Source organism: Chamaea fasciata, unplaced genomic scaffold (genome assembly GCF_029207755.1).
Source record: "Chamaea fasciata isolate MVZ Bird 193981 ecotype frontalis unplaced genomic scaffold, bChaFas1.0.hap1 SCAF_2, whole genome shotgun sequence".
Lineage (NCBI taxonomy): Eukaryota > Metazoa > Chordata > Aves > Passeriformes > Sylviidae > Chamaea > Chamaea fasciata.
This window is the reverse complement of record NW_027094087.1, coordinates 40,305,819-40,320,995: the sequence shown is the minus strand read 5'-3', so window position 1 is coordinate 40,320,995 and position 15,177 is coordinate 40,305,819.

Genomic DNA, 15,177 nt, shown 5'->3' with positions numbered 1-15,177 from the left:
CACTAGTAGGTAATTTTCCGTATCGGAGTTCCAGTAAGATGAGTTTGCAAGAGACTCATTCATATATTTTCTAAAACTCTTTCAAATTTCCTGTCATATATGATGACATTTATCATGTATAACAATACTGCTAAATTTGAACTGCGGTGATGGCATCTAGTACAGCACAGCTTCTACTGTAACACTACTTAACATCATATAATGGTAGACAGAGAAACATTTCCTTTGCAGCAGCTGCAGAAGACAGTCAAAAGCTTCCTTTTTAAGTTTAAAATGGTTGTCAGATCCGTGATACCTTGTTTTAAGGAAGTTGCTGACACAGGGAAGAGAAGGTTCAACAACGAAGCCAGCTCTTCAAATACCTTATATGAAGAGTGCTGAGGTGTGGTTTTGTTTGACACAAGGAACTGTTCAATGTCACACAAGGAACTGAGCTCTGTATTTACTTGTGGCTTTAACTGCAAGTGGTTAAAGATTTATATTGACCGGTTATCTCCAGTTGCGGAACTTCAGGCAGGACTCCCCAGATGAAGTTATACTCATCTGTTATAACAGATGCTTGACGTTTTACTGTACATTCTCTCAAAACTAGTTCCTCCTTAACCCTCCTCCCTCCCTTATGCTACTGCACACCCAGCCACTATCTGCCCTTGCCCCCTGTACCCTTGGCCTCCTGCTAATCTGGCCATATAAACTGCTATTTCCGCCTCACCCAGGCCTCCAGGCGAGCAGTTTCAGGTTCTCCCTTTGTGCTTGGCAGCCTCGTGTTGCAATGGAGGAAGGGAGGGGGAGAAAATAAAAAGCAGGCTAAAATGCTTGTGATAGGAGAAAAAGAGGTGTAGCTGCCCTGAGCGCTTTTTGCTTGCTTTGCCTCATTCTGTGTAGTAGCAGCCGCCCCATTCCCAGTAATTTCTTCCTTTTTCAGAGAAAGAGGTAAGAGGGAACTTTCCCCAGTTAGCTGCAATGATGGATTGTCCTTTACCCAAAGGGCATGAAGTAAGGGTGTAAGTACAGGGTTCTTCGTAGGACTGAAACTCCTGAGGAACAGCGCTGCATTATCATTAGCATTCTGCATCTGGCGTCAGCCTGGGGCCAGGGTAACTCTCCAGAGGCAGAGTAAGAGGACAACAGTGGTGCTTAAGCCCTACCAAGCTAAATGCATGCTTTGACTTTGGTTCTCAGGCTGTCGCATATCACTGGGACTGTTCCTTATTCCAGCCTTTTCACCAACTGCAGCAACCTTCCTAGATCACCGTCTTGACATACAAACCAGTGAGTGATGGGTGAAACAAGGCCCTCTGCTTTGCAGAGTCAGCTCTAGAGAGGGAGGAAGAAGGCAGCTGTCAGATAAAGCTGTCCTCAACCAAAGGAAACTGCAGAGGTCAAAGTGCTAATAAAAGTGTCACTGCCACATTACCAGGGTTTATGAAAATAAACCTGATGGTAGTGTTGACTGAAATAGCAAAGGTGAGAGAGCAAATTTCTGGAGGTGGGAGGCAGTGACCTTACAGCATGAGCGCATTATCACACCAGGTAGCACAGCCAGCCCTTGAACTACCTGATGTGAGTCCAGAAGTCTTCTCTGAATGTCCTGCTGAATGGCAGTCTCCCCACGGTGTCTTCCTTCTCTGATGCATTCTCCAGCTTACCATGTTCCACAACGTTAAAGAATCTGGCTTTAATGGTGCCTCTATAATACCCCTCTAAGCATCTATGAAGAGGAGAGATGGAAAAAACACACATTGTTATTTGCCTTTCCATTGCAACTGACTCCTGTATCCACTCTCCCACAAATCTAACCCCCCCTGTAAAACCTGTATTAAAAAAGAAAATCAGTTATCACTGGGTAGTGCTCACATTTTTCAGCTTTCCAAAGGTATCAAATGCCTCTGTGGAACATGACCTTCTTATTCTGAACCCCGTGGCATTGGCTTCACTGCTAGCATCAACCCCCATTCCAGCAGTAAGGAGTAGGTTTCGTCTTATAAACTGACCTAACATGGTGATTAGGGTTCCACAAAAAACTTTAGAAGGAATTCCTCAGCTCCTTCAGGACATAAGGGGAAGATAATGATGAGAGAAATAAGAAAAATATATATATATTAAGGAAACCTTTGGAAAAGCCAACTTGAAAAATACAAAAAATACCAGCTGTAGATAAACTTGCATTATCTATTCAATTTACAAATGAAGGAAGTCCCAATAGCAGAGTAGTTCTGACATCCTGTAAACATGAGATCAGATAAACTGTGTTATGCTAATCTATGTGGGTGCAACTGCCCACTTTGTTTTGACTAAACACAGCAACTTCATGTGTATATTTTTTTATTATTATTATTTTTTTTTTAAATTTTAGTCACCTTTGCCCAGGGGGAAAGGAATTGAAGTTTCTCTTCAAAACCTCTCATCACCGGCTGAGGTCTGATGAGCTTAACGTCCACAGATTGGGAGTAGCCAGAAGATGCACAGGTGATAAGAGAACATTAAGGAACATTACCCTCTGGTGTAGCCGGAGATAGCTGGTCTGGGAAGAGATCGATAAGAGAACCAAACATTGAAGACCAGATTAGCATCACAGGCAAAGGGATCAATAACCAATAGGAGATCGAATACTAAGAGTTGTGTAATTTAAGACAAATGAATATGAATTTCTTTGGGGTGTTTATATATAAATATGTGAAAAGTCTGGTAAAGAATGACGTGAACGATTTTCATGGCGCAACCTGGGCATGTGTTGGTGAAATAATTTCTTTTGCACATCCTGGCCAGAATAAAGTAATGCCCTGAGCCTCTAACACTGAAAAGATGCTGTAGAGTTTCTGGTTTTCCCGTAGTTTCAGTGACAAGGGCACGTACATCTACACCAGCAATAATGATTACTTCTTTTCTTTTTTTAAATGAAACTTTTTAAATTGCATTTGGGCATATAGCAAAAAGAAATTAAAATGTCAGTAGGGCCAAATATAATATCTAGATATTAAGGGCATCCATGACTCATTGTGATAGCCCTAAATGTTCAAGAAAAAAAAAAAACCACCTTGCTGCTCCCTTTCTGAAGGTCAGTACATTCACAGTCTGCAAAGTTTCCATTCCCTTTGCACACAGACAAGAGGCTTCTTTTACACATCCTCCTACGCAAAGGATCACGAGTACAAAAGTTTAGGTTTACCTAAATCAGTTGTGGGCTTTCTCACATTTAGTTCTCAGATAAATTCTCCAATAAGCCATAAGTAGTCTCAAGAACATATCAAAGCCACACTGAATAAGTTGAGGCTTTTAAATCAGTCAGAAGTTCTCATTAATATTTACTTGGAAGATAAAAAATAATCAGAATGAGTTGCAAAAAGATCTTCATAGATGTTGAGTTCAATTCTCTTTTTAGATTGGAGAATCTGCTCACTCTTCTAAGCTTTATTGTCTGCTTCTAGGAAGACATTTTGTTCCAATGGTATAACAAACATACATGCAGCAGGAGATAGGAACGTGAAGAATGCCAAAGCAGAGATGACTTGACTGAAATAAACCACAATCAAGTAGAAAGAGGACCAGTTATATATCAGAGAAATAAAATGGCTTCTATTCAACTGCTTCAAATTGTGTCAATTCAGAGCCCCACATTCCTGTTTTTTTCCAAAGGAGTTGTTTTTCTAAACAGCAGGTTGTCTGCTTTGACTCCAAGTTACTTCCTGCTGTCAGAGTAAGAAAATTTCTCTAGATCTGATTTCCCTCATTTATTCCCCATTACCTCTCTGCAGATTTAAAAACCTTCCCAAGGTGTTTAACTTGCTTTAATTGAACCAGCTGTTGCTATTCATGTTCTTGGAGAATGTTTTTATGTCAATACTCCTTCAACTGAAATAGAATCAAATGTGCCACTTTTTAATTTCCTGAGGATTACACTGAAGGTTTTCTACCACGACTGCTGCTAGGTTCAGGAAGATACAAATTATTTGTAAATCATGCTAAATGTGATTCCATCACACTTTACCTAGAAAATGGGTGATTGCCTCGACAGAGTTCTGTTTAAAATGCCAAATACCTCAGAAATTAAATAATCCATTCGGAGGCTACAGATACAAGATGAAGTTTCCCAAAGTTTCTACATCACCGTTTCAAATGGCACTCAAGCACATGGGAACGCAGAAACCCATATACAAAGAGGACCTTAAGCCTTCTGTTGCAATATGCAAAATAAAACCCTAATTCTGTAAGCAAAACCAGAAATCTGATCTCTGTGGCTGCCTGAGTTCCCAATGCAGCTCATGGGGAACTGATTTGTGATTTTCAACGAAACCAAAAAACCCCAAGCCCCTGTGTGCAAACTGAACAAGCCATAAATCACCTCTCCGTGAACAACAATGGCACAAGCAGTTGTAGCAGACACGGGGTTAAATGACAGGAGTGAGGGCTGCTTAGGTTAATCCTGGTGCCACATGGTACTAAAACTGCAGCCTGAGAGAAGCTAAGCTTTCCAGTTTTGTATTCTGCTGCACAGTACTGTGTTTCTTAAGAACGTAAGAGAAATAAGAGGAATCATAGTGGTACTGAAAATGCTTTCACTTTCATTTCTTAGGATTTACAGGAATAAATAAATTAAAAGTAATGTAGCATGCACTACTGAAAAAAAGTTTATTTTGGACATTAAATTATAATATTTTCATGAGAATATATTAGAGGAAAAACATAGTGAAAACAGAAAAAAAGTGATGCAAAATAGAGTGATGCATCTTTGATAAGGGGTTAAGCTAGTATTTTTTGGCTAGTAGCTACAAATTGATTATTAATTTACATATCAGTACCCACTGGATACATGTAACAGGGAAGGCATTTGGGTGAGGAACAAGTGCCAATTGAGTGCATATAAATTGCTGTTTATGACAAGGTTAGAGGACTGGGTTTCTAGAAGCTGGAACGTGCTGTCAGATTTTGAGAGATTTGCTGTTAAATCGTTCAAAGTATTGAAAAGTTATTGGGGTGGATTAGACAGACAGATACATTCCTATACAAAAAAAAAAAAAAAAAAAAAAAAAAAAAAAAAAAAAAAAAGCATAAATGAGATGCCAAAATGAGGTTAAAATAACCTGAGATGTCATCCTGAACACTCACTTGTTTTTTTTTTTTAGTGGACTAGCTAGAAAAATTGCTTTGTTCCTAGGGTACTTATTCAGAAGGGGCACCTCAGACTCAGAAAACAAAGACTGTACTGACAGGGCTTAATTTAGCATCAACCAATGGCTGCACTGACCTAAAATCCATCTATCCCAGTACCAGCCAGTACCAGACATCCCTGGTTTCAGATAATCTCTTTATGTAATGAAAACCATCTCAGCCTCTAGGGCGATAATCTGGGCCTATTATCTGAAGTTCAATGTTACTAATTGTGATAATCCAAAAGGTTACTCTAGTCCTTATGAACAAATAGTTTTGGGGGAAAAAGGAAGTTTGCATGCAAATTGAAGCATTCTTGGGTCAGGAATTCAGAGTGGCAGTGAGCACAGTTGGCTTGGGAAACAGGAGTTAGATGCTGTGTTCATTACCCCACAGTACTGCTGAGACAGAGGGCCTTGGAGAAGCAAAGGGTCCTTTGTTTCTCTGCTGAGTTATTTCAGCAGAGAAAAACCCTTTTCTGCTGAAAAAGCACTGTCCTAAAGATCACTGATATCAAAGAATGTGAAAAGGCCCGAAGTAAGATTCTCCCATCCTTCCATTGTGCAAGATTCAAGAAACAAAGCACCCCATTCCTAACAGGCCAGACAATAGGAACATGTTTTGAGCAAAAAGAAAAACCTGATAAAATGTGCTTGTACAGCACCTGGAAAATTAAGCTCCAGCCTCTGAGGCTTTAAGTCTCTATAAAACATGAATGTTGTAAGTTGCCATGAGATGGATTTTGTGCTGCTCTGACATTAAAGTACATATTTAAAGCAGACTAGACCACCAATTCTGAGACATAAGGTGCTGTGATGTGCTCCTTTCAGGCTCTGAACTAGTGGAGATTAAATCACCATCTAAGGGCTGCCACAGAAGAAGTCTCAATATCAAATGTGTTGAAGCCTTAGGCACATAGCATGATTTCTAGCACCACCTGCACATCGAGAAGTACAAATGCAAGGGTCTGAATAAAGTACCAGTGTCTTGAGGCTTGATGTGGCCTCTTGCCACTTCCTTATGACTTCCTTAGTTTGATTTTAAAGAAAACTACCTTTTATCCTGTCTCAAAGATCTTCCTAATACAGTTTTGAATGTTTATCTATCTAGGAACATGGTTTGTGTCTGAACTTTGTCAAACACATACTGTAGGTCTCCAGAACACTGTCTCTTTCACTTGGCCACACGGTTATAAGCACAAAATAAGCTACTGTGAGAACATTTCCAAAATTAAGCAGGTTATCTTCCTTTGAAAGTATATACAAGAGTTTGGCATTGGCCCAGGACTGTAGGAGTTTCTGGTTTTTGTGATTCTGTTTTTCTTACTTGGAAACAATAGTGGTATTCATGCCTAGGCAGTTCATGAGGTTACAGTTTCTGAGGCTGAGTTTCTCAGTACGCAGCAATAAAAGATTCAGTGTACTTCAGTGTTACCACAGTGATTTCCCTTCTGCTGGCTCCTGTGGAGTAATTAAAGAATGTATGTGTTTTAAAGTGAAACATTGCTTGTACATACGAAGCTACTCAGTCCTGCATCCAGACATGTAGACCTGTGGGCCAAGACTTGGTAGACTGGGGTACATGTACTTTGTGACTGTGAGCACTATTCTTTTGTTTCTGTCCTTTCAAATCTCTTTCCCCTTCCAGTCAACTCCTCTCTACCCAATGCTAATCTCCTGGACACAGAAAATGAGCGCATTTATACAATATCCTGTTTGTCAAACGTTGTTTTGTCCCTTTAGTTATTACACACAAGTGCTCTTCAGCTGACAAGTTGTCAGCTGCATTGTTTGCAGGTTGTCAGGCCTCCCACATTACAGTGTACTTGCCCAGCCTCAGAGAGAAAGACTATGGCTTTTTCATAGACAAAAATAAGAAAAAAAAATATCCATTGTGAAACAATTTCTTCTGTTCAATAAATAGTTGAACAAAAGACAAGTCTCTGCAAAGCTATGTGTGTTTGTCTTCTGTAACATAACACTATGGCAGGCACTGCAGTAAGCTAGAGAAGGCAGGCATGCCACAGCAGCTCCAAAAACAAAAAGAGCTGCTGACCAACAAAACTCTTGGGAAATACCAAAAAAGGGTGCAGAATCTGAATGTCAGGAAAGAGAGGGACAAAGGTTACAATGATGCAATTGCCAAGAGAGAATCGTCTAGCAAAATGTGTAAGGGCTACAGAATAGATATTTATATCTGAGCTGGTCAGTCTTTATCGTCAAATGAAAAGATGAACACGCCTTTAGGATGTGTTTTTGTATTAAATCCTAAAATAGGAATTTAAAATGGATTACATGCATCACCCCAAAGTGCATTTTCCTTTCTGTTGATTGCTAAGGAGGTGAGAGTGTTAAGGCACTAGGGAGGTTGTTCCAAAGTCATGCATTTTTTTAACATCGTTAGGAGGCAAACATAACTAAAATCTGAGGATGAAACTTCCTGGGGTCGGGCCCAGACTATCAGACCCCTCTGAGTTTCCTTGGGACTCAGCCCCTCTGTGACTTGAATGGAGAGAGACAACTTTGATCCAGTTCTCCGAAAAGTAGTTTTAATAATAGAAAAGTAACAAACCATAAGGCATCCACTGTATTGGACTGAACTGGATCAAGGCAGTAACAAGGGGCAAAAGGCACAAGGCCAAAGGTGTAGTCCAGGGTCAGAGAGGGGTAGTTATACACCTCAGTGTGGGAGGGGAGTTAAGGTGTGGTCTGAGGGAAGGGTCCAACGGGATTAAGAATATTACAATTCTTGCACCAAAAATCAACCTGTGATAACACTGAGAACTGAGAACTTTCTGGTAACCATTAGCATAGAGAGCATGTCAATCAGCCTTCTGCTTATGGCACCTAGAATGGAGTTTCCCCAGGCATTTTTCCAGGGTTCTCTTTTTTCCTGTGGAAACTGCTCTCTACAAGAGGACAAGGGAAAATGATAAACAAGTCAATGATTGTTCCAGATATACATCGTTTTTTGTGCATGGTTTATACAGCAAAGGCAGGAACCCAACAGCTGTTCCCATGAACCAGACCTGTGGTCTGCTGCCATTTCTAGGAACCATAGAAAATACAAGAAATTCAATAGTAGGAAATTATGAGTAAACACAGCAGATCTTAAAATACTTTTTTCTTTTTGTTTCTGTCCATATTTCACTTTTGTTCCATCAGGGAGAGAATTTGACTAAAAACTGCTCAAAAACAAAACTAAAATTCTTCCTGTTGGGGCAGGAGATCAGAACAAGAGTTAGTTTTTTCGGTTTCTTTTTCAAAGCACTGTTTTGGAGTGGGTGTTTTAGAAGCTAATCAGGAAAGGGTCATTGTTTTACTGGTGCAATTACATATAATGAGCTATGGCAGTAACATATTCCTATGAGGACACTATCTGTAGGTGTCCTTTGGCAGGCCTCAGCTCATAAAACACCAGCCCAGGAGGCCTAGGCTGGGTAGCCACATGCACTGGTCCCAAAAAGCCTTTTCTGAGCAGCAAGCACCTTCTCTTGGGTTGGGCTAATCCTCCCTGCAGTAAAGGCACTGTCCCTATTGCCCCGACTGCCACATCTGAACATGAAGATACAGGTACTCACCAGCCATGGAAGCTGCATTTCACATTAGCAGCAGTTGGACCATCTCATCCTCATTCTGTATGTTCAGCAGGTTAAATAAAATGCAGGTGACTGCTGCTGGGGCAGCCAGAGAGAAGACAGGGATAGGGACGAGCAGCTCATCGGAGGGTGGTCCTGCAGAAGAGCGCAGCAGTGCATTTCATACACCAGAATTTTGGAAAGCTGAGCAGTCCACAGGCAGGTTCCGGCACACAGAAACTTTTGACATACTTACAAAGTGTGGCATGGGGCCAAATTTCACAAACAAGTAGTCAAGATAATCAAAATTATCTGGCTGCTCCCACCAAGGGCTACGTTTTCCAGAGTATGATCTATCTATCATGTAGTGTGACAGTGGTATTTTATTGCCAAAGAGGCTTCAGTGGAACCCTCAGTGAGTTTTCAGATTGGTTTCTGGTAAATGAACTTTCCAGAGGGCAGGATATTTGACAGCATTACCCTCAAAATTCGTGGGAATTGTCTTTGAATCTGAAAGGGTGTGAGAGTTCATGGACTGAATATGGATCTCTTCAGACCATAGAGCCAAGGACTCAGAGGAGCAATGCACATCATTGCTGCAGAGCTGGAGTGTTTCTATGGTGAATATCTGCTATTGCAAAAGTGTATTCAGCAGGAAAAGTCCGTCCCTGAGGTTTCTTGGGGTCAAGTCATCCTAAGTGCTGCAGACCACACACCTCAATGGAAGGCTGTTGTGAAGAGAGGGAAGCAACACAGCCAGACTATCTCACCTCCCCCTTGACATTCCTCATCACCTCCTGCACCCAGCCACTGTGGAGCCCACAAGGTTGTGCTTCCCCCATCTGTGCCCCAAAAGGGAGCTGCAAACATCCATCTCTGTTCCTGAAAAAGATCTTATAGGACCCTGTTGACTTGCAGCACAGGAGAAGGCAGGACTCAGGTAAATCTATGTTTCCTGGGCAGCCTGTGAACTGGAAGAGTTCCAGCCCGGGCAGAGCACAGACATTGCCTGACTCAGCGTCACCCACACGCATCAGTGTGGTATCCAGTTCAAAGGACAACCAGGGCAGGTCATGTCCCTGCCACATGGCCACATTACTGGAGCAGGAGATGGTTCTTGGGCTTTTTACACAGAATTTGATTAAGAGGTCTGTGCAAATCAGCAGGTCATAGGCTGTGACTTAGGCAATGAACCTCCGAGGCTGCTTCTGGTCACAGGAAGTTAATGAGGTAAAAATTCAGGTGAAGAGGAAGAACAAAGTACAGCATTGTCTACAAGGATTTAACCACCCGTGTGCCAAGTGCTGAGGATGCCTGGAATTTTTTCATCATACCAGAGTTTAGAGGTATTATTGCACTTTTCCATACAGAGCTCTATTACAAGAATTCATAGAATTATAGAAAGGCTTAGGCTGGAAGGGATCTTGAAGATTATTTCATTTCAGCCCCGCTGCCATGAGCAGGGTCACCTTCCACTAGACCAGGTTTCTCAAACCAGCACTAACCCAGCTTTGAATGTTTCCAGGGATGGCTCATCCACAACTTTTCTGGGCAAGCTGTTTCAGTGTCTCACCACACTCACAGGAGAGACAGGGTTCTCTTTTTTCCTGTGGAAACTGCTCTCTACAAGAGGACAAGGGAAAATGATAAACGAGTCAATGATTGTTCCAGATATACATCGTTTTTTGTGCATGGTTTATATAGCAAAGGCAGGAACCCAACAGTTGTTCCCATGAACCAGACCTGTGGTCTGCTGCCATTTCTAGGAACCTAGAATTTCTTCCTAATATCTAATCTAAGCCCCCCTTCTGTAGTCACATCACATGCTATAAAAGTTTTTCCTCAATGACTTTAACTTCAGAGAATCCTCCCCTTCAGTCATACTCAGCCTCTTGCCATTTTTTGAGTGTTGACTCTGAAAATTAGGGCTAGCAAACATTCCTGGCATTTCAAATGCCTATCCTTCTCATGGTGTGCCACTCTACACAGTGTGTTCTCTGCTGAATGCTGAGATTCAGCTTAACTGCACATTAGTGTAAAAGAAATTGAACTTCAAGAGAACTGGGTATCACAGACTAAACTTTGTGGGTTTTCACTTTTTTCTTTTAATCAGTTGATTAACAGAAAAAGAAAATATTTTCCCCCCAATTTTGCCTAGCAGAGTCAATTCTTCTCTGTCAGCTCTTTTTGAAAACAAAAGAATTGACCGTGTTTCATTCACTTTTTCTCTAAAATTACACAGAATCCCATATTAATTAAAATATGCTGAACATTAGGGAAAAAAAAAGATCATGGATTTGCTAATCTCATCCTATGTAATTGGGCATGACAAGTCTTATCTTTATTCCATTGGAAACGTAGCAACAGGGTACAAAGCAGAGACCCAAGGTGCTAATTTGGTTTCCTGACCCTCGGATTTGCAGAGGTAGGTTTTTAAAGGGGTGACTTGAACATTGCACAGGGCACTGACACTCTGCCTGACACAGGCCGGTGAGGAAATGCCAAGGAGGGGCTGGTGGTGTTTTAGCACCACCGGGTGGACAAATAAGGGAAAAAAGTTCATTTTTGAGACTGTATGCATGGGTGTCCTAGAAGGCAATAGTCCCACCTCGGAGCAGGAGCCCTGAGCAGTGTCCCAACTTCACCTATGCTGTTCTTATTGACAAGTATCTCAGGAAGTCCTCACACATCTCTTCACCAAATCAGGCATTTCTCTTACACTACATGTGATCCAAGAGTCTGGAAAGTCTTCCCAGAAAAATCAGATTTGCAAATACAAACATAATATCTGTAATAAATATGACCACAATAGAAAACAAACACGATTTATATTTTTAATTCAGAATTTCAGTTGCCTCCAAAACAGTTCAGATATTGTTCAGACACTTCTCAGTGTTTCCTGCCAGTTTTGTTTCTCCCTTGAAATCAGAGCCCTGATAGGTAAATGAGTGGGTTCCTTAAATCACAGGAAAAAAAACCCTGCTTAATGTAGCGTTTCTAAGTGTTTCTTAACACCTTGACTGTTCTGTGGGCTTTTGGACAAGTAATTGTTGTGGGCAGCTGGCCTTGGACAGCTTTTAATTCTGTTCACAGAAGATACATGAATACATGTAACATTTGTAGCTACGTAAGAGCTGCTTTCCTCGGCACCAGATAAGATAGTTTGTTGAATTAAGTAAAACTGCTCTCACCCTCCCACCTATATCCTATGTGCTTTACTAGCACACTTCTGCCTAAAGCTTTGGCCAGCTCTGTGCCCTGTGACTTCTCTGTTATGGATCTGTTCTTTGAATTACACTACAGACCAGAGAGCCCTTTGTGCTACCCCACGAATGCACATGCTGTCTCTTTACGGGGCACTTACCTTTGGCTGACATCAGCCAGAGAGAAAGTGAAGCACGGGGCACTCTGGCAGCAGGACCCCCACACTGGCCCCTGTCCCCTCTCACCAAGCTGTGGAAAGCAGGCACGGATGGCACCTTTCCAAGAGGGCATCTTCAAATTGATGCGGGAGACAAGGAGTGGCAAAGCTCCCAAAATACATTCTATAAAAGGGTAACATTTGGGTGACTGGTGAGTATCCTTTGGGATACCTGACCGAATTGCTGTAGCCAAGAGATTTCTCCTGGCAGCAGCTCCAGGGCATACTACACACACCCTTTCTGCAAATTCCACATTTAACAGCACGTTTGCTGCTTGCTTATCACACACAGCCTGCTTAAAATAGAAGCATTTGAGCTGACGCCTCAGGTCCTCTCAGCTTTGAATGAAAGAGGAAAAAAATCCCCTTCAGAGATTCAAAGTACAAATTGTAGTTCTTGCTAATCTGTGTGATGTACTTCTCTGTGCCACTCACACAGCTCTGAGGGTCAAGTGAACTGCTCAGTCAGGTCTGACAGTAGATTTCTCAGCTCTTTATAAGACATCAGAATACTTGAATCCAAAATAATGCAAAGACAACTAATCATCTGCCTAAAGAAAGTGAGGACTCTGACTAATATTTTTTATGTTAAGGTAGCTTGGTGGAAGAAAATCCATCTCCTACCTACCTGCCACTGTACCATACCAGACATGGTATTTATTTCTTCAGCCTCAGCACTCTGTAATCCTTGGCTGCTTAATAGTTGAAGCATCTATAGGAAGACTGGGAAATCATGGCATTCTTGCAAGTTATCTGTACCCCAGACATGTTGGTTGTACTCATTTAACACTTCAGAGTGAGGAGGGAATTCACAACAGGTCCTCTGCATCCTGGGAACATGAGCCGTGTAGCAGGCTACCAGGCCAGGGGGGCACTCAGCATGGTGGCCCAGGTGCCAGGGCTGCCTCACCGTCTCAGCTGATGGCACACAAGTGCAGCCACAAGAGCAAGACTCCTCACTTGCTCCTGGGCCCTGCACAACTCATGGGGCTGGAGACCTGAACCTGCTGGGACACTGAAATTACTCAAAATCAGCAGGGATGGGCAATCAGTATGTTAGATCCTGTGCAATAACCCTTTCACAGTCACCTCAACCACTGTCTCTCTTCTAAAACAATAAGTTGCAAAGACAGCTGGGCTGAAGGCAAGCCTCTGAGCTATGGACTTAAGTAAAGCAAGGCAATGAAATCCCTGAAAGGCAGTATTTTAACAAATGCATGTCCCTAGAACTCCTTGCTGGTTCATTCCAAGAAGCTTCCCAACTCTTGCTTTACCTGTTGGCATATTGGATCATTTGAGTCCTCCTAAATGTTCCACAGGGAAGATGGGTGCCTGACGCATGGTCCAACCTCCATTTGGAATAAGAAGATCTTTAAACATCTGGTTCTCAACATCTGAGAGATCTATTATAGAGCTTGTTTAGAAAGCACACTCGATCTTGGTTCTGGCTGGAGCAGAGGGCCTGCATTTTGTCTCTCCTCACTGCGCACTGCCCAGCTGTTTGTGTACCAGCTTTCTGTGCAAAGAGAGCTGCTGCTGCCAGGTTCATTCAGCAGTTTCACAGGCCAGCATCTGTGACCTTGCAGTTCCCAGGCCTCCCTTGGAACAAGGCTGATTAAAGGAGAGATTGTGCTATCTCACAGCTGTCCCGGTACCTCACAGAAACAGGAAAAAGATACAAATGTACCACAAATGCATTTGAATACAATGAAGTTATTGTTCCAGCTCACCCAGCTGTGGCAATGACTTAAGGAAAGTACAGTTTGCCTTGATTTTCATTCTAGGAGTACAAGGGCTTTAAAAAGCACTGACTGAGTACGTGACTCGGGTTTCTCTTACCCCTCTTGCCATGTCTCTGGCTCAAACCCTCAGGCTCCCTCACCTGCTGCAGTTGTGTTCAGAGCTGTAGCAATGTGCTTTATTTCCCAACTGAACTTCCATGGAAATGCAGCCTAAAGACCTGAACCTGTCTGACTCAACAGCACTCACCATTTTCCTGCCTCTTCCCTGCCTGGGGACCAACCAGCTTCTCACCCTGTTCCCCACCCTGACCATCTGATCCTCCCCAGAAGGCACCAGTAAGCAATTAATGTTCTTATTCTGAGCTTGTTTCTCACAAACTTTCCATAATTGGGTAACAAAAAACAAACATGGAAAGGAAACAGGACAAGACCCAGCCAGCAGGTACCCACACCCCACATGCATCACACCACACCATGCCACACCCCACCACATCCATCTAATCCATGGTGCCACCTACAAACCATCCGATTGCATGCACCTTTTCCACAGTGAGCTAAGAAACCAGAAAGGTAAAGCATGTAAATAGAGGTTAAAGTCATAGAACCCATAAATAAATTAAACTGTGGATTCCCTGCAGTTCTGATTTTCTGTCTTGGTCTCCTTTCTGACAAGGTCTGCAAACATCTTCAGAGCAGGATTCAGGAGCTGTGCAAAGGAAGTCACCTCCTCAATGCAGTGAGCTCCCTTCTCTCCAAGTGAGTGGGAAAAGAGGTTTGCACTCACACTAAACCCAGGTACTTGTATTGATTAGTGTAGACTAGTTTGAAAGCAAATAATGTAGAGGAACATGCTACTGAAATGTAATAGGCTATTTTTGAAACAAACGTTCTTATTCCACAATTGCAGCTGGGGGAATAGTTCTCATCCCAACGGAGATGTCCATTTATATGAACACGATTAAGCTGCTGGTGTTATCCAGAGTGGGCAACTTCAAATCACAGGGATTCATCACCATTAAGCAGGCGCCAACGATTTAGATAGCACTCAAGTTACACCCACAGTTAACCTGAGAGCATTACAGATGCAAAACCTGGGGGCTCATATTTGGGGGCTCAGTGTGAGAAGTACCTAGAGCTACCATAAAATAGTGCCTGGGTATTGCTTTTTCATGAAGATTATGGTCTAACTGAGTAAACTTCAATCCAGGGAAGCCCCACGGCCTATGTTATGCTAGATATCAGATTGGATAACAAGGAAGTTGTCTTCTGGATTTACAGCTGTGAAATGG